This window comes from Podarcis muralis, chromosome 3 (assembly GCF_964188315.1).
Source record: "Podarcis muralis chromosome 3, rPodMur119.hap1.1, whole genome shotgun sequence".
Classification (NCBI taxonomy): Eukaryota; Metazoa; Chordata; class Lepidosauria; order Squamata; family Lacertidae; genus Podarcis; species Podarcis muralis.
This window is the reverse complement of record NC_135657.1, coordinates 65,220,512-65,241,771: the sequence shown is the minus strand read 5'-3', so window position 1 is coordinate 65,241,771 and position 21,260 is coordinate 65,220,512. Positions and strand designations below refer to the sequence as shown.

The 21,260-nt window shown below is 41.4% G+C and overlaps 1 long non-coding RNA gene across 1 annotated transcript; it reads left to right on the top strand.

Annotated features, from left to right (window-relative positions):
- The first annotated feature begins 1,654 nt into the window (after positions 1 to 1,654).
- Positions 1,655 to 21,260, top strand: LOC114593345 (uncharacterized). Its single transcript, XR_003705644.2, has 3 exons — positions 1,655 to 1,885; positions 16,984 to 17,078; positions 20,906 to 21,260. It is a non-coding gene; the product is annotated as an uncharacterized LOC114593345 (long non-coding RNA).

Genomic DNA, 21,260 nt, shown 5'->3' with positions numbered 1-21,260 from the left:
GTCATTTTGCATTCAGATCTATTGAGGATTGATGATGTGAAATTAGATGCAGGCAAAGATTTCCATTGTGAGCTATTGTTAGGAAACACAGGAAACAAAAAAGGAAATAAAGACATACTTCTCTGCTGCAACCTCAACATGCATGTGCATGCACAAACACACCCACACCCAAACACACACAATTTCCCCAACACTGATTGGTGACATTTCCATATATAGTTAGGAGTGAGACTCTCTTTCTGAAAATGGCATTTTAAAACTTTCCCTTTTTAAGGAGCAAGCACCACTTTGGCAAAGCAACCAACCTGAAGCACATTCATTCTTTTGGTCAAAACATTAGCAGAGCACTTTGTTAACAAAATGTTCAGGTCACGACAAGGTCAATGCATGAACGGTAAGCCTTTTTATGAGCTAAATGTTTCCAAATAGCACTCCAAGTTGAAAGTGCTGAAAGTAAACTCTCCTCCTGTAAACAGGCAGCTGCTGAGCCAAAGGACGTTTTCGTGAGTCAGCACTGATGACTTTGCAGTGCCGTACACTTGTTCCTTGTGGAAAGTCAAAACACAACACTTTGAAGGCAACCCTCCCTCCCCTTACAGACACACACTTGGGGTGTAATGGAGGCAGAGTTAAGGACTTTAAAGCCTTATTTATTTCAGCTGGCGACAGCTAAACACACCCTTAATTTCCTATGGAAACTGATGCTAAGCTTAAGCAGGACCATTCATTTGTTTGAAACTGGTTGCAATGAATTGCATTCACAAGTATTTGTGCTGTGCAGAAATCTGTCTTTCTGTTTCTTGAACACTTCCTCCCTCTGTGAGGGCTCTTGAAATTTTTCCCCGAGAATGTCAGTTGGTGTGGCGCTTACCATATCCTTGTGAGGTGACCAAGGGTGATGTGCCTCTGTTTCTTTCCAGAAAATGTTCTCCTAGCATTTTGCAGCCTCCCTGGCTGCCTGTGCTTCCTAATTTGAAAAAAAAGTCCCATGGAAAGAGTAACCCCAGGATGCCTTCTCCTTGGCTTTGATTAAAGTACAGATACCCAGTTTATTCTCTAAGCCTGTCTCCAGAATGCTGTTTACTGTGGGGACGGTGCTGCTAATATATGGTCCCACCCCAGATATCCATGCTACATCATTGACATCATCATCATCATCATCATCATCATCATCATCATCATAATACGTAATAATAATATATTTGTATCCCACCCTCCCTGGCCAAGGCTGGGCTTAGAGTGCCTAACATCATAAAAACAACACAATATGCATAAAAACAGACATCAATTAATTAAAATACATCTTAAAATTAATTCAGACTCTCTCATTCCCCTTCCCCATTTAATCAGGTTTTACCCTTTCCCTGGAAAGTCCTACCCATTTTTTGGGTTTTTAAAAAATCCAACAGCACCTGTTGCCAACGGCATGTATGCAATATCTGAATGATCCATTTGCAGTATTAAGCCGCCTGTCTGAAGCCACACTAACACACAGATCATGACTTTAATCATCTCTGTGTAGCATTTAATGACACTTCTACTCCTATATGAGCTTCATTATACTTCCCCCTCCCCCTTTTAATATTTTCCTTCCATTCACACTTCTCTTTCTCCTTCTGTGGCAGTAAGTCAGACTGGATCCATCACTGGCAAGATCACTTCCCCGGGAGAAGCAGAGGAAGGATGTCAACACATTCACTCTTGTTTATGGCCTCCTCGGCTTTCCTCCCGTCATCCCCCCTCAATCCCCAGTCTTGAGGATCCATGACAAAGCTAAAGTATACCCTTCAGTTCTTTCAAGGTTACAGTCTGTTAAAGAAACAAGGAAACATGGGGAGGGAAGAGAGAAAAAGTCTGTCCTCCTTGAACAAAAGAGCCTCTCAAAGTAAGTAGATCCTCTTTCTTCATCAGGTGAGAATTCTTTTTTTATTTTATTTTTTATAAAAGCTCCTTTATCAGTCAGATTGATCTGGAGAATAAAAGCCGCCTTTGAAGCAACTTAATAAGGAAAGGGGGAACCTGGTGGGAAATTTTAGGCATAGCTTGCATTCTCTTCCCTAACCTTTGCTTCTCAGTCCTTGCCCTTCTGTCATTTGCTGCTAGCTTTTCAACATGAGGCTTGATGGGATAGTGAGTAGCATTACCAGGTTTCATAACCCTGTCGAAGGCAAAGCGGATGGAGGCTGAAAGTGGCAGTGGAGCAGTGTGGAGAAATAGGAGCAGGCTGGGAAGTGCTCAGATAACCTAGTCTTGTCCAGTGCAGGCCATCCAGGCCTTGATGGATCACATATATTGGTTGCCTATGTTGAGAATGCAAAACCAGGCTGATTTTCTATCATAAGGTGGGAGGGGCGCGGGGCTTCATTTACCTTGACCACTAACAAGTGGTATAAGTCCTGCCATTAGGGTTAAGTCAGGTCTACTGAGAATCTGATATTGCTGTAGTTGTCCAGCACTTTCAAGACTGTTTTGCCCAATTGGAGTTCAGAGTTCCAGTTTCAGGCCAGCACCCTCTCTCTTTTAGATACGAATAGCATACACACGTTTCATTTGTAAGCTAGATCAGTCTTTCTCAAGGTTCCCCAACAGCATCTCCAAACTTGATCCCCGGGACAGAAAGTTCTTTTATCCATTGGGAATCTTTGTCTCTCTTTGCATGGACTAGCACTGTTAATCCAAGAGCAAAGCGTGAATAAACACAAACCAAAAGGGATTAGGACATGCTATGTACTTAATCATGACTAACATGGCATCAGCTTGCTCCCAATAAGTCTCATTAGGTATGAGGCACAGTGGCTTTGATTGCATGGAGGACACCTAATCTTCTGCTGCAACAAAGGGAAAGGGTTTTATACCTTCTGATGGGGAAAATAATTCTAGATTTGCCTAAGAAGGCAAGAACAGATGAGGGATAAGTATGTGGGGGGTGGGGGTAAAAGTTCTGCTGTTATTTTTCCACAGGTGTACATGTGCATATAACTGCAACACACACACACACACACACACACACACACGTTTATGTATCTGATCTTCCTCCATCCCAAAATGTATGGCAAACTCAATAGAACAAAAGGGATTCTCTTTGAAATTGATGCAGATAGCAGTGACATGAGCAAATTTCAAGATGATGGTGGTGGGGAGGAAGATTAAATACCAATACTGGTTTCCAAATGGTTGCAGCCAAAAATACTTAAATACTAACACATTTATTATGGCATAAGTTCTTCCGAGTCCATTATTTCTGCAGCTGCAAGATCAGGTTATAAATGTTGGCTTTGTGTTATCTGACAGTGCCTCCACAGAATAGAAATAACCATGGAAATTGAGCCATTTACATCTAACATCTCCAACTAGACACAAAAGAAAAATCATGATAAAGTATCCGTTATTAATATTTATTAAATCATGTTATTATTGCTAAAGAGTACCCATTTAAAACTATATGCTAAACAGCAGACAAAATAGACAGTTTTGTAGTAAAGATGTCAGATGATGACATCTTTCCAGCTGTTAAGAATTCCAGTGTTGGTTTTTTGTTCCTTTGTGGAGGAATGGTCATGGAGGTGAAAGATCAGAGAGCCAGAGGAGTGACTAAATATTGGCTTTTTGGCATGGAGGTGGAGAATGTACAAGCTAGAGGGCAACCTTATTTTACGTGGGAGGATGGCTGATGGTCCTTAGATTCTTCAGGCCTCCCTCTCTGCTGGCAGAGTCTTATAGTCTTAAGTGAGCGTGTTCATTATTTGAGAGCATGTAATTGAATTTAGATTAGTAGGTTGGAGCAAATAACACGACAAGTTATGTTACCCAATAGGAATGCTGTCTTTCATCTACGTTTTCCCATAGACTGTTGTATTCATCACTGCAGAATCAGGTTAATGCTTCCTGCAACCACAGTGGTCATCTTGAATGCCAAATGTATCTCTTTTGTTTAGACAAAACTTTCTTCAAAATTTTGCCCATGTAACGGATAAAGCAAGATGGATTACAAATAGTGAAAAAACCCAAATATTGGGCAAATAGAGTTCATTGCCTTATATAGTAGCTTGATTCGTATTGGCAGAACATTTGCCCAACTTCCAGTATTTGAGACAAAAAAGAAAAAAGAAAAAAAGACTGAAGCAGCAGCTGAAGAAGTGCATGCAAGTGTTTGCCCTATTGGCATATATCATTCTGTACAAATGTTGCATTCTGAAGCATCTGCTATGAGTATTCACAAGAAGAGAGATTTATTCATTCTTTGTATCCACTCAAAACAAAAACAAAAGCTATGCAGATACACTTCCAAGTTCTGACAGTTCCATTTTTTGAAAAGATGGATGTGGAAGGGAGGAAAACCCAGAAATAGCTTTTGATTATCAAGAATAACAGAGCATAGGTGGTCTGTTGTGGCTTTAATAATTGACACTAGCGGAAGATGTTACACAGCAAAGACCATCCATAGAACCAATCTGAAATCAGCTGAAACCATGTGGAACCATGGCAGGCTTGGAAGAAGAGAGCACTGCCAAGCAACCAGCCATCATGTGCCCTGCCTTAAATTTCCCAGAGATTCCCCACCCTCTTTTAAATGCTATGGAGAGGGAGAAGGGCTTCCTTTATCCCACAGCAGGCTATAAAGCTAACTAACAATAAGGAACTTACAAGAAATGGACTAGGAGATATTAGCACAGGGGATGCATGTAGATTTGGCAGAACTGACCACCTGACCATAGGATAACCTAACCATCACCTTTCATTTCTTTTCTCTATAGATGGACCCCCTTTCTTTGATTCTTTAATCCCTAAGCCATTTAACTACTAGCTTAGAAATATGTCTATTAGGGAAGATTACTGTAACTTGTTTTAAAACAATAGCACAGACTATTGATCTGATATTTTATTTGCTCAGACCTTTAGGCATGTCAATTAGCTGGTTTTAACTGTTGCCTTTTTTGCCTTTCCATTCATTTACCAATTTTTTTTTAATGTTTCTGTTGTTTGGTTGCTCTGTGCCTAATTTTAATATTGTATTTTATTGCAATATTGTCTGCTGTTCTAGGAGCTTCTCCGCTGAAGAACAGTAATCCATTTTTTTAAAATAACATAATAAATATGTATATTGCAGCAATATTTCCAGGAGGGCTGCTTCTGACAGCAAAGAGCATTGCATGCGGAAAGTGAACCAAGCTTACACCCCTGAATATTGACAAAGAAAGTTCTACAGACTTGGATACAAATAGTTTTCCATTTCTTTGCTGTGTGAAGCTGCTTATGTCTCAACCATGAGGGGTTTGCATTGCGATGGCAAACATTTCCAAACTGACATGGGCTCCATCTCCGTATAACTCAGCACATGTCTAAATGTATCACACCTACAGCCTGGATCATGTTTGGCACATGGGAGCACAGATCTCTGCCACACTGCAGCAGCCAGCATAGAAGGCTCCAGATGTCATGGATTTCAGTTCTTGTCACCCCCTATCATCATGCCCAGTGGTCAGAGGTTATAGAAGCTGTAGTCCACAAACCTCTGGGCTGGCTACCCCTGTGATAGAACTTTCACCACAGTTCTGTGGAAGGTTGTCCACAAGCAAACTCATTCTGCTCATATTTCTTTGAACCCAGTCCTTGGCTAAACAATTTCCCAGGCGGGTTTAGTGGTTCATAATTGGAACCCCAACCCTGACACCGGTTAAGATGGCAAAGATGTCTTCAGCCGAAGAGCCAGCAATCATGAGCCGTGATTCCCTTACCCACGGCCTGGCTTTGTGATCTCCCCACTTCATCGCATTCACCAAGCCAGCAGGAATTCTCCTCACAGTGCTGTTTTTGAAATAGAACCAGACTCTGAAAAGCCCCTTTGGAAATGAGAACATTTCCTGCCCAGTGGTTCACGGGGGATGTGGAATGCCTGTACAGCTGACACCAAGTTTCTTTGTCCTGTCATAAAGGTATAGTCATTCAATAAAAGGAGAACCGCGCAGGGTGGAGGGAAATGGGAGTATGGCAGTTTTTGCCATATGCACTCTATTAAGAGTAGAGTTGTATGGCAAATCTGCTCTTGATTACTGCTCGCCCCTTCCCCCCAACTCTCCTCCCAGGATAAGGCTGGAATATCCTCCATAAGCTAACTCTTAAGTGCCAACAAGTCTTAGAAACTTTACACAGAACAAAAAATAAAATAAAACATGAGTCGCTCGAAGAGGGAGCAACCTGACTACAACCCTGGCAGTGTGAACTTAAAGAACACGAGGTACTTTATTAGTGACCCACCTTGGTAACCCTGGCAAGCTAATGGAAGAGGACTTTCCTATTCAGACATTTGCTAGATAAAAATGTAGAGCGGGGATAATAAAATTCTTTGGGGTGAACCCATATAATGAAACACTCACAAGCTATTATAAACAGCTCTCCCCTGGGTGGTGATACGCTATCAGTACTGGACAAAGTTCTCCTTCCCCACCCAGCTAAGCCTTGCCTCTTTAGGCATCATTAATTCCCCCAGAAATTTAAACAGCTGTCACTTGTGATACTCTTCAGGTCTACATGTGGGAAAGATTACAGTGTTATAAGGCAATCTGTTTCTCAAGTGCAAATGTTCTCCTTCATAGGCTGGGGATCAGGCTTGCAAATCTCTTGCCAATAATTGGCGGTCGCTGTGACTTACGCAAGCGAGCCATCGACCTTGTGGGTTGTGCGCTCTTATTAAAGTCAGCTGCCCTTCTCAGATACTTTAAAAAAAAAATAAATAGGTAGTTTCTCTTGCTCTTCAGAAAGGATCACCTGTACATAGCCTAATAAGGCTGCTTTAATGATCACAGCTTGAGGTGATAGATCACTGTGAGAGACAGGGGAGCAATATTTGGTCATAGTGTGTGTTATTGCCCTTCTGGACTTTCTGAGGTATTGCGTAGCCTCTTTTTTTTAACTAATTTTTTTGTAATGGGTGTTAGTTCCGATGCAAAAACCAGATCACACAGAAAAAATGGATCTTTGCAATGGCAGCAAGCGTAAGCCCTGCATTCAGAACCTCAGACTTATGCAACTATCCATGCCACTTGCTGGCTGGCAGTACTCTTGGGGACATACGCTGCACTTTCCTTTCAATCTCTCAGTCTACTCTCCAAATTCTTCAAAAATTGAATTATAGTATCTTGAACAAAATAGGCTTGTTTTTGATGTTGCTTTTTTAAATCATTTATTTAAATCTAGAAATCTGAGTAGATCCATTAAAATAAACTGACTTGCTACGTAAGGGCACTGATTTCTGTGAGGCCGCTCTCAGACTAAGTATGATTGACCTCAGCTATCATCCAGGCAGTAGAAATTGCACACATCCTCATTACTGCAGCCAGTGCAACCCAGTACAGTCATAAGAGCCTCAATGGCACAAAAATGAGACTGCAGAATTAAAGCCCAAGAATGGTGTCCACCCAAATAGTTTCTGCTGGAGAAAATCAAGCTGCGAAGTCTCTATTTTTAGGATTTTTATGGGCTGACCAAAAAGATCTGTCAGGCTTTGTTACAGTGGTATATACATTTACCCTGCAGCAATGAGATTTTCATTATTTGTATCTTTATATCCCTATGATAACACTAGATTTATGCTGGCTGCAATGCCTGCCTCCTTTTACTGCCTTGCCTCACACATCTAAACTGCTTATTGAAAACAGGGATTATATCAGAGTTTGTTTGGAAAAAAGAAATGAAGCAAAACAATTTCTAGAACAGTGCCATGTCTTGAAGTTGTTGTCGGCTGCCCTGAAGAGTCCTGTATTCTTAGCTACTTTCACAGTGCAATCTTTTGCCTGTCTACTCAGTGCAAAGCATGTATAGGATTGCAGTCTCAATTAGCACAGGTGCAAAAATGTTAGAAGTAAAAATACTTCTGGAGTGTTTTAGAGAAAGGGCATAGCAGATTTCCAGTTTGCAGGATCTACCACTTCCAGACTTTGGAAACTCTTCCCTAGAGAAATTAGACTGGCTCCCTCTTTGTCCTTCTGCCGGCAGGTGAAGACTTTCTTCTTCCAGCAGGCTTTGGGGAATTGACTGCTTTTAATGAAAGGGCTGGTGCTGGGCTGTTTTTATTGTGGCTATGGATATGGTATGGCTCAATCCAGATAAGACTGGTGCACTGTTAGTGGGTGGTTCCCTTGAGTGAATGGATGGGAGGTAGTCAGCTTTTGATGGGATCACCCTCCCTCTGAAGGAGCTGGTACATAGCTTGTGGGTACTCCTTCTTCTTTGCTGTCACTTGAGGCTCAGGTGGCCATTGTGGCTTCCTGGAGTGCTTTCCATCAGCTTAGGATGGTGGCCCAGCTGTGCCACTATCTGGACAGGGGTAGCCTAACTTCTACTGCTCTGGTAACCTCTAGGTTAGATTACTACAATGCCTTATACCAGCCTTTCTCAACCTGTGGGTCCCCAGATGTTGTTAAACTACAACTTCCATCACCCCTAACTAGCAAGGCCAGAGCTCAGAGATGATGGGAGTTGTAGTCTGACAACATCTGGGGTTTTACAGGTTGAGAACCCAATTTAAAGTGCTGGTTTTGACATATAAAGCTTTAAATGGCTCAGGACCGCAATGTCTCAAGGACTGCCTCTCCTCAAATGAACTGACCTGGACCCTGCCTTATACAGAGTCAGGCCATTGGCCCATCTAACCCAGTATTGTCTACATAGACTGGCAGTAGCTGTCGAGGGTTTAGGCAGCCTTTCCTTCCCAGTCCTCCCTGGAGATGCCAAGATTTTACCCGTGACCTTCTGCATGAGAAGCCAATACTATACCCAGAAGCTATGATCCTTCCCCTAAGGAGGCGGAGGGGGGGCGGGGCAGGAGAGAATATGAAGGTCAATGGGAAAATGTCTAGCCTTGCCCTGACTTGCTAAATTTGCATGCGCAGTTATCTTCCACCTGCAGTCCAATCGTATACTTAATGAACAGCTTTAGCAGATGGTCTGCGGTTTGTGCGAACCAGGCCTTCCGTCTTTAAGCCACTGTGTTACACCAGCTCTCATTGCAGTTTTACGGCAGCTGAGGATTGACCCACCCCTCCAAGTGAGAATAAACTGAAAACCTCCTTAAGTGGCCAGATTGGGTGGCCTGGAAATATTTGGTTTAAGGAGCAGAGCCATTATTTTTATTCAGAGTGTGTAATCCTACAGATAAACAAAAGAGAAACGTAAGCCTTAACTGTTGCATTTTTTACGTGATGCTCATGCATGTCTCCGTGGTGCCACTATCAATCAGGCCCCTGCAGGGCAGCAACGGGAGCAAGAGAGCATAAAGAGCCTTGGTAGACTCAGCTGAAGCCCATTTTCATTTGGAGACAGGCTTAGAGAAGATTTTCCCAAAGAAAGCTGTGTCAGTAGTTGTTTAAACGTACATAAGTAAACAATTTATGTGAACAAATTGGCTGAGGTTTTTTTGGGGGGGCAGAGGGAGCAGTTGAGAGCTCTAACTGCTTCTTCTCATCAAAGATCTTATCAGGGCAACCTGGCTCAGCGACAGGAGTAACAACATTTCTTAAGCACAAGTCCAATTTAAGACATCCTTGTTGTTCAAGTAAGGTCTCTCTTGCAAAAATCAAAGTGCTGCAGTGCCAAGAGCTATGCTCTTCCCATGTCTTTACTTTCAGACATGTTATGTAAGATACATAGGCTGCCGATGCCCTAAGGAAGACAAGCAAATGGAGTGAAGGCAAACATTTTTACATGCTTCAGAATTGCATAAAAAAAAATCTACAACCAAATTAATCTTTGGCAAAGCTTTTTTGGCTCCATAGGAGCCCAGCCATTATCCATTGATGTCAATGTGACTAATCTGCTGTTTAATGTATTGATTATGAATGCTGCTCTGTGTGTTCTGTTTTTTTGCTGAAATTGTTAGTTTTATAATTTGTTTTAATGGATGGATCCATTTTTAAAGTTTGTTTTTATATTTGTACATTGCTTTGAGCAAACCCTTTGTGGAGCGAGAAAAAGGTGTGTGTGTGTGTGTGTGTGTGTGTGTGTGTGTATACACACAAACATATGTGACTTAACTAGAAGTACTTAGACTTCACAAGTTTACATGTTATAGATTGAATATATTTTTTGTTATATACACACACATAGTCTAGTCCTAATCATCCTATGTCCATCCTATGTTGGACCAACTACAGTTCCCATCATCTCTGACCACTGGCCATACTAGCTGTGGCTGATGGGAGCTGGAAGGCCAAGGTCTACTTGCTGCTCTGACTGACAAACACCTTTGTCAAGGGCTCCTTGTGATTAATCTAAAGTTACTGGGCTCTGCAGCCACAGCCGGCGCTGTGATTCGACAGCGGTTTGACTTCACCCCCCGAGGTGCACTCCGTTGTCTCCTTATTTATAAGTAAGCCTGTGAAGAAACATATTTTTGACACTGAGTCCACTGTGGATCAAATGTGTAACTCATCCTTGTTTAGGACAGATATATAACCTTCCCATGAGAATCATGCTTGGATGCACTCTGTGTAGAGTGTGGATTAGTTGGCCCAAGAAACAGTCACAAAACTATCTCCTCCCCTAGCTGGCTGTGCAGAGTGCTAATTGGTTGGTTCTTGTGTCGTTGACCAATCATGAAGCAAATTCCCTTGCCACCACCTGGAGTGATTCAGTGTTTTCTTTAATGCATTGGCTTAAACTAAGAAACAGCTGCCAAATAAATATTTAACATGATAGACAAGGATGGGTGCATGGTTTCTTTCTTTCTTTCTTTTAATGCCCAAAGCCTTCCCAAAGATCAATTTGGATCCAGGCAGATATTCCAAAAGAGGTGTGGGGGAGGATAGTAGAGCTTGTCCTGTAGGAAGAAAAACCCAAGCCGCCTTTCATACAGAAGTATGCCTATATACAGCAAAATCCTATATATGTTTATACACAGAAATCACTGTATTGAGTGAGGCAATACTCCCATAGCATTGCAGCCTCAATTTCACTGGTTTCAGTCAGGCTTCCTTCCAAGCGATCATGCTCATAAAACTAGCCATAATGAGCTAGATTTGCAGCTATTTCAGTTATGCAAATTGCAAAACCGGAAACAGATTTCCATAAGGCTCGACCAAAATGATTCTCAGTTCCTGAATACTTCTGGACAGCTTTACAGTAGTGTTGGACTGACTGGAAGCTGATCATGCTGGGTTTTCATGATTTGTTAGACTATGATTGATGTAGATTCCCTACTAGGTAAAAAAAAGTAAGCAGTTGTTGCAAGTGCAGATGTAATAAACAAGGAGCCCTTGAGAAAGGAGTATGTCAGAGTAGCAAGTAGACCTGTGGCCTTCCAGCTGCCATCCGCCCCAGCTAGCATGGTCAATGGTCAGAAATGATGGGAACTGTAGCCCATCTAACAATCCAGTGTACAACTCTAAGTGGCACAGTAAGTAAGACTTCAGGGTCTAACAACTAGGAGTGCTTATTGAACCCCCAAAGTTTTATTAGAATCACTTTGATTTTATGTAAAGAATAAGGCAAATAAAACATAGTCTTCTTCATCCTTAACTGTGAAGAGCAAATGGACAATACTTTCAAAAGGTATGAAGAAACCTAACTTGCAATGATCATTATCACATACTATATACTGTCTGAAGAATATGGCCTGACTACAGGTCATAAATCTGAACAAGCTACAAAGTCCTTGTGTTTGTTGATGGAATACCTGTAAATTACAGTATTTTCATCCATAAAGTTCTCTTGCTTTTGGAAGATCATTGTACCCTCTCAGAGTTCTCTTCACCCTTTGGCAATAGTTCTGATAATGCACTGGACTGAAGATCCTCATCTCAGACAAGGGACAGAAGAATTAGGATTTTGACCTTTAAAAACAATTGAGAGCCAGATCTTTTATTGCTGCTGGCTGCAATTTTAGGACTCAGATGTTTGCGCATGTTTTGAATGGCTCTTGTCTAATGCAGAGATTGTGAGCATCTGGGCAGGACAGCTTCCCCCTTATTTCAACTATTCAGTACACAGCAAAACTGAGTCTTCATTGGGTGATCTCATAGGCATGTGCTCTCATAGGCATGGCAGAATATTCTGTTCTGCCCCATTTCCACTTGGCTGGCTGCATTGGCCTCCTCTCTGATGCTCAGGTGAGTCAAGATTTGTATTTATATACTGCCCTTCACCTTACAGTTAAAGGGCTGTAAAATGGGTCTGCATTGGGTAAGGACTGCATCTCAGTGGGAGGTCCCAGGTTCACTCCCTGGCATTGCCAGGGAGGGTTAGGAAGATCTCTTCCCTGAAACCTTGGAGAGTCACTACCAATCAGTGTAGGCAATACTAAGCTGTCATGGACCAATGGTCTGACTCGGTATAAGGCAGCTTCCCTATGTTCCTGTGTATTGAAGTGGGTGAATCCTTCATGTCTGTTGATAGCGACGACACAGACCAAAACAAGCTGGTGTTTAAGATTCTAATATCATGAGCACTGAGCATGGTTTGTGTGTGTGTACTCATCACTTTTTCTGAAAGTACCATTTCTGACAGGGAAGAAAAGCTGCTGCTGGTACACATCTTATTTTTGGCTCCGGTAAATGGGACTTTTCAGGGTTTTATCTTATTTCAAAAACCTCCCAGACCTGTTTGACCAAAGGTAACAGTGAGACATATAAAATGCTTGCATACATAGTGGAAACTGAACACCCTCTCAATTCACATTCAAATATTGTAACATGTCTTCTCTTGCCAGCAGCCTGAGAGTGCACTGAGACTGGTGTTAGATTATACCCAATCCATAGACCAATCTGTTGTCTTCTTTACTTCAATTTTCTTTCTTCCTCTTGTATGCTGCTATTGCAAAGCTTATTTGCCATTGATAGCATCTGATTTTGATGCAGTTTTCTCTGTCCTTATACCATCAAATCATGTTTTTCAACTTTTTCCAACTCATTCCTAAATGTATGCTTCTTTACAAACTTATGGAGTGTGTGTGTATGTGTATGTATTACAGCAGGCATAGGCAAACTCAGCCCGGACTACAATTCCAATCATCCCTGACCACTGGTCCTGTTAGCTAGGGATGATGGGAGCTGTAGTCCCAAAACATTTGAAGGGCCAGGTTTGCCTATGGCTGTATTACAGTGTTATTTTTCTAGGAAAAGAGGTGCTGGAACTTACCATGAATGCCTCCCTTGTTCTCTTATAATGGCAATGGCAACCACCCAAGAGATTGCAGAACTAAGTTCTGGTGAGTTCTGGCTGAAAAAATGCCATAATATAATATAATGCAATGCAATGCAATGCAATGCAATGCAATGCAATGCAATGCAATGCAATGCAATGCAATGCAATGCAATGCAATGCAATGCAATGCAATAATGTTCAGGTCCCTGAAATCTTCCAACTGATGTGGTTAAGTCATTTTATCACACACATATAATTTCAAGGAAGAAAAACCAGAGCAGGGTCACATAATCACTGTTCGACATAGGAGTAGAGAGGGGAGGTTGAATGCTTAGGTGATTTTTAACCATGCTGACATAAATCAAGCTGTTCAGAACAGTGAAACTCTGATTGCTGTATGGCGAGACAGGTTTTTGTTACAGGCCCTTCATTAAGAGGTACTGAAGTTTAGCCAGAAAGATGAACTTTCAGCTGTACTAAAACAAGTGTGGGAGAAAATTAGAGAAGGCTAGAACAACAACACATGAGTATTAGTTGAACTTTGTCCAGCTAGGCAGCCTAGCAGAATAACAAAATGAGGAGACAAACAAGCAAGTTCCTCTGTTTATTTCTTGGAACACATTTTGTTGTAGAGGGAGCTATAGGACCATAGTTCAAAGTGTAGTGGATGGGTGAGGAGGAAGGAATGCCACGGCCCTGAAATAATACCTCCAGCCCCCTAGCCCCACATTTCCTGATTAAAATGGATTTTAAAATAAGTGAACAAAACAAAAAAATTATTGGAGAGAGGATATTGGAAAGGGGTGAAAGGCTATAGATGAGTGGTAGAACACATGCCTTGCATACAGAGTCCCATCGTCAGTCCCCAGCATCTTTAGATAGCGCTGGGGGGAACCCTGGAGGGCTGATGCCAGTCAAGATAGACTAGTGTTGTGTGGATGTGTCCAAAGATTAAAGCCTACTGGGATATGATATGTAATGAACTGAATTTCCCCCAAAAAAATACCTTTAGTAAAAAACCAGAGGCTTTTTTTTATTAGGGATAATAGGTGAAGAAATTCTCAAAAAATACATAAATACAGTGGTACCTCGCAAGACGAATGCCTCGCAAGACGGAAAACTCGCAAGACAAAAGGTTTTTGGTTTTTTGAGTTGCTTCGCAAGACGATTTTCCCTATGGGCTTGCTTCGCAAGATGGAAACGTCTTGCAAGTTTGTTTCCTTTTTCTTAAAACCTTTAATACAGTTGCGACTTGACTTCGAGGAGCAACTCATAGCACGCGGTGTGGTAGCCTTTTTTGAGGTTTTTGAAGACTTTGGTGATTTTTGAAGCTTTTCCTAAAATTTCCGTAACCGTGCTTCGCACGACGAAAAAATCGCAAGACGAAAAAACTTGCGGAACGAATTAATTTCGTCTTGCGAGGCACCACTGTATATTTATGCATGCTACCACGACAGCAAGCCCAGAAATGGAAGCAGTAGGAACTTCCAGTGTTGGAAGAATGGCAGACAAAGATGATTGCATATGCCGAGCTGGCGAGACTGATGGGAAAAATTTGAAACCAGTGCGACAAACTGTTTGAAAAGGACTGGAGTAAATTTGTACAATATATGAAGGAACATTGTAAACATTTGAAAACATTTGCAGGATTGATTTAAAATATTTTGATAGGTTATGATTTGATACCTGTTTATAAATACTAGAAGTAAGTCTTTTAAGTTCAGTGGTACCTCGGGTTACATATGCTTCAGGTTACATGCGCTTCAGGTTACAGACTCCACTAACCCAGAAATAGTACCTCGGGTTAAGAACTTTGCTTCAGGACGAGGAGAGAAATTGTGCTCCGGTGGTATGGGGCAGTGGGAGGCCCCATTAGCTAAAGTGGTGCTTCAGGTTAAGAACAGTTTCAGGTTAAGAACGGACCTCTGGAACGAATTAAGTCCTTAACCCAAGGTACCACTGTATGGAGATAAGGTAAAATAAGGGTGATTTAGAAATGCGAAGATAAAAGTGATTACATATGGAAGTCAGGGAGGGGGACGGGAGGAAGTCAAAGCTCAATTTGAGCAAAGATATATGTGATGAAGAAATTTTATTTGGTTGTTATATATAAAGGAAAAAGAAAATTTAATAAACATTAAATAATAATAATAATAATAATAATAATAATAATAATAATAATTTATTTATACCCCACCCATCTGGCTGGGTTTCCCCAGCCACTCTGAGCAGCTTCCAACAAAATATTAAAATACAATAGTCCTAGACTAGTGTTGTGGCAAATATTTCTTATAAATTTTCTCCATCCATTAAAAGAAGTGGCATTTGAACATTTCTCAAAGAGAAGAGTTGTTTTTTTTGGGGGGGTGTGTGTGAAATATTAGAGGCATTGTTTCCATTGCAGCAGATGCTTGTCTGAAGTTTGGATCACCAAGGCAAAGCACTTCAGGGGTCCCTGAATCCACTTGTGGCAGCTTGTGGAGATACTGCATCACCTGTGACAAGCCAAATATACTCCTGAGATATTCTCTTTCACCTTGGGATTCCTCCAAGTCCAATGCACACCCTTAATAAATATTTCACAGAAGGATAGTCTTCTCTGAAATGCCAAACACCTGTGATTTCCATTCATTTTCAATGCTATGTGTGAGAATGCTTTGTACTTCCGAAAATTTGGCCATGAAAGGGCTGAGGAAGGATCTTGATCTCAACATTTTATGATGCAATTCACCAGTCATCATTGTCGTCGAGCTACAGTGATTTAAAGGGAGCTTGAGAGGGATTTGCAAAATGCTGCACTGAAATAAATGGAAGTTGTACATTGGCTCTTTCTGGTACATTGTACTTTCAGGCTGTTTTTCTTCAAAACCATCCAAAGAGGAAGAAGAAGAAGAGGAGAAGAGTTTGGATTTGATATCCCGCCTTTCACTCCCTTTAAGGAGTCTCAAAGCGGCTAACATTCTCTTTTCCCTTCCTCCCCCACAACAAACACTCTGTGAGGTGAGAGGGGCTGAGAGACTTCAAAGAAGTGTGACTAGCCCAAGGTCACCCAGCAGCTGCATGTGGAGGAGCGGAGACACGAACCCGGTTCCCCAGATTACGAGACTACCGCTCTTAACCACTACACCACACTGGCTCTCTAAAAGAGCATTTTAGATACAACAAAACCATTTTGTGCTCCTTTTCTAGAAAGCTGATTCCACAAGTTCATAGGTCTTTGAATGTGATTAACAAGGTAGACTAAAGTTCAGTTTATTTTTTAATAGTAAGAATCTATTTTTTGGGAACTGAGAGAAAGTAGCTTCAGCATTTTGGGCTTTGAACTTCTTGAAACAGATGGTATGAATTTTGTACCTAAGCTCATTCAGCACTTACTGCCGGCTGCTAGATTAGTCCTGGCAGTTAGATGGAAATTTCCAGTCCCTCTGAAAATTAACACCTGGTTTTAAAAATGCCAGTATACAAAATTTTGGGGGGAATATCATTAGTTTTAAAAATTGGGGGAGGAAAGTATCTGGAAACCCTACATTTTTCAGAAATTCTCAAAACATTTTATGAAAGGAAAATATCAGAAGAAGCTGCCTGGACCTTGAGGTTTACATCAGAGGCCTTTCTCCACATGTCATCTCCAAGGAAGGTATAGAGGGTGGCAATGAAAAACAAGCAATGGAATACTCTCCTTAGGGAGGCCCACCTGGCACCAACTTTGTCATCCTTTTCGTGCCAGGCAAGAATATTTCTGTTTTCCCGGGCACTAGGGCAGCACCAATGATTAGCTGTTTTTACTCTTGGTTATGTTTCTAAATATGTTCATTATTTTATTACTGTCTTTTCTTCTTTTTATTGTAGGAACCAATACACAAGTTCAACAAATCTAACCCTAACCTAATGTTTAGGAGTTTTCCTAGTCCAACCTTGCGGCCAACAAGAAAGCATGGTACAAAGTAAGTTCATCCACCCTTGGGCATGCTTCCTTGTCAACCATAAACTTCTATGGATACATCCTCCCTAAAGGGTTTTACTATTGTCCCTCCATCAGAGTGGATCAGGGTTAGCATGACCCTCCCAAAAACAACGCACATAGTCCTAGGTTCCATCCCTGGTATCTCCAGGTAGGGCTAGGAAGGACTCTTGTCTGAAAACCTGGAGAGCCATTATCACTCAGTGGGGACAGTACTGAGTTAGATGGACTAATGGTCTGACTCAGTAAGAGGTGGCTTCCTATATTCCTATGTGGAGGTTTCAGACGCAGACATGGAGGGAAGACAGGATATTGACAAATCCCTGGAGGAAAAGGATGGCAGGACACAAGTCTTGCAGGACCATGGACAGTTCACTGAGAGAAAGCAACTTACTCCAATGGAGTGCCAGCACCAGTCAATCCCTCTTAAATATGTTGGCCCACATTACTCCTCTCAGGTTCCAGCCCTTAAAGGCGACCCTCAGGCCTGCAACAATACAACCTGTTACTTCCTACTTGGTAAACTCCCTGCACCCATGAGTAGGCACTGGGGATGAGAGGTGCCTGGTGCAATGGCATGTAGCCTATTGGAAGAAGCTCAGCCAGGAGAAATGATTTCTGAGGGCCCCAGCTTACAGGTCTTAAGCTTCTTCCTGGTTGCCAGCTTCAGGCTCTCGGCAGGGTCCCACACCTCTGCAGATGGTGCCAGAGAGCTGGAGCTGAACATCACTTCCCACTTCAGATTTTGGGTGCTTCCTGAGGCTGGAGTCATGACAGTCTGATGTAAAAACTGAGCTAGGTTGCCTTCTACAACATTTGAAGCGTTTTATTCCCAAGGATTTAATAGCCTTGTTTTCCCATTTGGGATTACAAATACCTTGTGTACATCTCTCTATAGATAACTCTGTATCAGGAGTATGGTCCTCTAGATGTTGCTGGACCACGACTCTTGTATAATCTCCAATCACTGGCCATTCTGACTAGGGCTGATGGGAGTTCAAGTCCAGAACCATCTGGATGGCCAGAGGTTTCATAACACTGCTTTATATCAAGCCCCCCAAATTCTGTGGCTATGATAATTATCCTGATAATAGTTCAAAGAAGCAAGATTAAGGTTGTGTATGCATTGAGAGGCAGCTCTGAAGATGGATTAATCAGCAAGAGTGACAGCTGGATCAAAGTTAGGGCAGCTGGGACAATTAAGAAATTTGTTATTTTGCAAAATAAATGTGAACTCAGATGTTTAGAACTCCATGGCAGCTACTATCTTCTTCTTCTTCTTCTTCTTCTTCTTCTTCTTCTTCTTCTTCTTCTTCTTCTTCTTCTTCTTCTTCTTCTTCTCTTCTTTGACGATCACTCATTGCCGGGTAAGATTGTCTTCCAACACTATATTCTACATGTTGAGGATCATGCTGATCCCTAAACTTCCTGCTTATGGTAAAGAAATACGGGTAATGTTACAACAGATCAGTTGCATGCAAATTATTGTTGGTAGTGCCTTCTGAAACAAAAACAAGCATTCAGGCATTCAAAGGGATTTAGATTTTTCACCTAGGCAAACATTTGGAATTGTCATTTTAGTTACTGTAAAAGGCCTCTATCTATGTAACATTTGTGCTTCAAAATGGAAACCACAATCATACTGAGTGCATTAGCTTCTCAACGCACAATTCACGACTTTATCACTTTTTCTTGGCCTGGTATAGAAAAAGGCAATTAATCAATCAGACATAGGTTTTCTAGGTCTGGTCTTGATTTATGCATCTGCATTTAGTAGACCCTAAAGCAGAACGTTCTGATTTATTAGCAGTAAGCATATCTTGTTTGGTCTCCGAAAGACTTATATTATGGTGACAGGGAATAATATGAGCCTTCAGTAGATAGCTACGCAAATGTATATGCTTTCTTCTACCACTAGGCCCACCACAAGCAAATGAAAAGCGTTTTAGCTGAAGTGAGAAACAGAATACCAGTAAAATGCAGACGTTATCTCAATGCAGAATGAAAGTGGCCATTTTTTATTATCCTGCTTTTCAGAGTGCATTTTTCCTTCTCTTAGTCTAACCACTGGGAAAAGTAACTTCTTACCGATAAAATGTTTTGGGTAGGCTGATGACCTTAGAATCACCTTTTTAAAGAAACGAAATAAGTCAGAATATTATTCAATGATATTATTCATACAATTTATGGCAGAGTGAGTGTTTGAAGCCCCATGGAAATTTAGTGGAGATGGTACCAGTGCAATGATAACATACATTATGGCCCACATAATAAGCATCAGGTCAATTGTCCAATACCTTCTGAACTTAAAATGGAGGGAGGGAGGGATGGCGGATAGAATTGTCTGAAAATTGTGATGCCAAGCTTATCTACAAAGACTATTTTCAATTCCTGTCCTGCATCTTAATACTGATGTCAAGTGAGTTCCCTTACTTCTGATTATGGATACCATTTTCATGTGTTATTCAATGCATATAAAATTATACTATTATGTGCATTATAGCACTTATATTAATGGCATATGCTCCAACTTTCATAAAGTAACCAGATGCATAAATGGATATATAAACCAATGCATATAATGGTGTAAAATATATATTAATATACTCATAATGATGTGTGTCAGAAATATAGGACAGTGGGGAGCTGGACTCTTTTACAGTGGTACCTCGGGTTACAGGCGCTTTAGGTTACAGACTCCGCTAACCCAGAAATAGTACCTTGGGTTAAGAATTTTACCTCAGGATGAGAACAGAAATTGAGCGGCAGCATGTTGGCAGTGGGAGGCTCCATTAGCTAAAGTGGTACCTCAGGTTAAGAACAGTTTCAGGTTAAGAATGGAACTCCAGAACGAATTAAGTTCTTAACCTGAGGTACCACTGTATATGAAAAGTTTGCATATAATTTTGTGCATAGTTTTGCATATAATTAGTTGGGCTTTCAACACCCCCCACAACATTTTAGTTTTGCTGTTGATTAACCAACAGGTTTGTGATGAATGCTAGCCAGATTCAGCTCTTTTTGTAATAACTACTCAGCTTCTGATTAGCTCCTTGAATGCATACACAAATTCAAAGGCTGAAGTAAACAAACTAAGTGTTATCCCTTGGCAAATGATCATGCAAACAGGTCCATGTATGACAACTTTCATAGTACTACACATAGCAAAAATCCTCTATCTGGACTATTTGGGCTTCATAAAAATTAAAAATTGATTGTAATAATTCAGGTCCTTTAGCTACTTTGTAGATCAACCTTGCCTAGTATATAAATTCAAATAATTAAAATGTGCAACATAAGTGAAGTTCTGCAATGCTTGCACATTTCTTAATGCAGACAGGCTACTCTTATCACCAGCCCAAGCTTTTGGTCAATTTTCTGATCATTATCAGTTTCTCATAAATTGTAAGAAGTAAATAAGAATCCTATGAGATACAATGTAGCCAGTGCTAACAGCTGCTCTGATCACAGAACTGTAGAGTTGGAGGGAACCCTGAGGGACATCTAGTCCAACCCCCTGCAATGCATGAATCTCAACTAAAGCATCCATGACAGATGACCATACAACCTCTGCTTAAAAATCTCCAGTGAAGGAGAGTTCACTTCCTTCTGAGGGAGTCCCTTCCACTGTTGAAGAGCTCTTACTATTAGAAAGTTCTTCCTGATGTATAGTTGGAATCTCCTTTCTTGAACTTTAAGTCATTGGTTTGGGTCCTACCCTTCAGAGCAGGAGAAAACAAGGTTGCTCCATCTTCCATGTGACAGCCCTTAAGATATTTGAAGATGACTATCATATCTCCTCTTTTCCAGGCTAAACATACTGAACTCCCTCAACCGTTCCTCAAAGGCTTGGATCCAGACACTTGACCATCTTCATCACCCTCCTCTGCACAAGTTCCAGCTTGTCAACATCCTTATTCAATTGTGGAGCCCAGAACTGGACACAGGACTCCAGGTATGGTCTGACCAAGACAGAATAGAGCAGAACTATTACTTCCCTTTATGCTGATGCAGCCTAGGATAGCATTAGCCCCCCCCCCCCCCGCTACATCACACTGTTGACTCACGTTCAGCTTGTGGCCTACTAAGACCCCTTGATCCTTTTCACATGTACTACTGGAAGCTAGGTGTGCCCATCTTATTTCTGTGCAGCTATGTAAGTGTA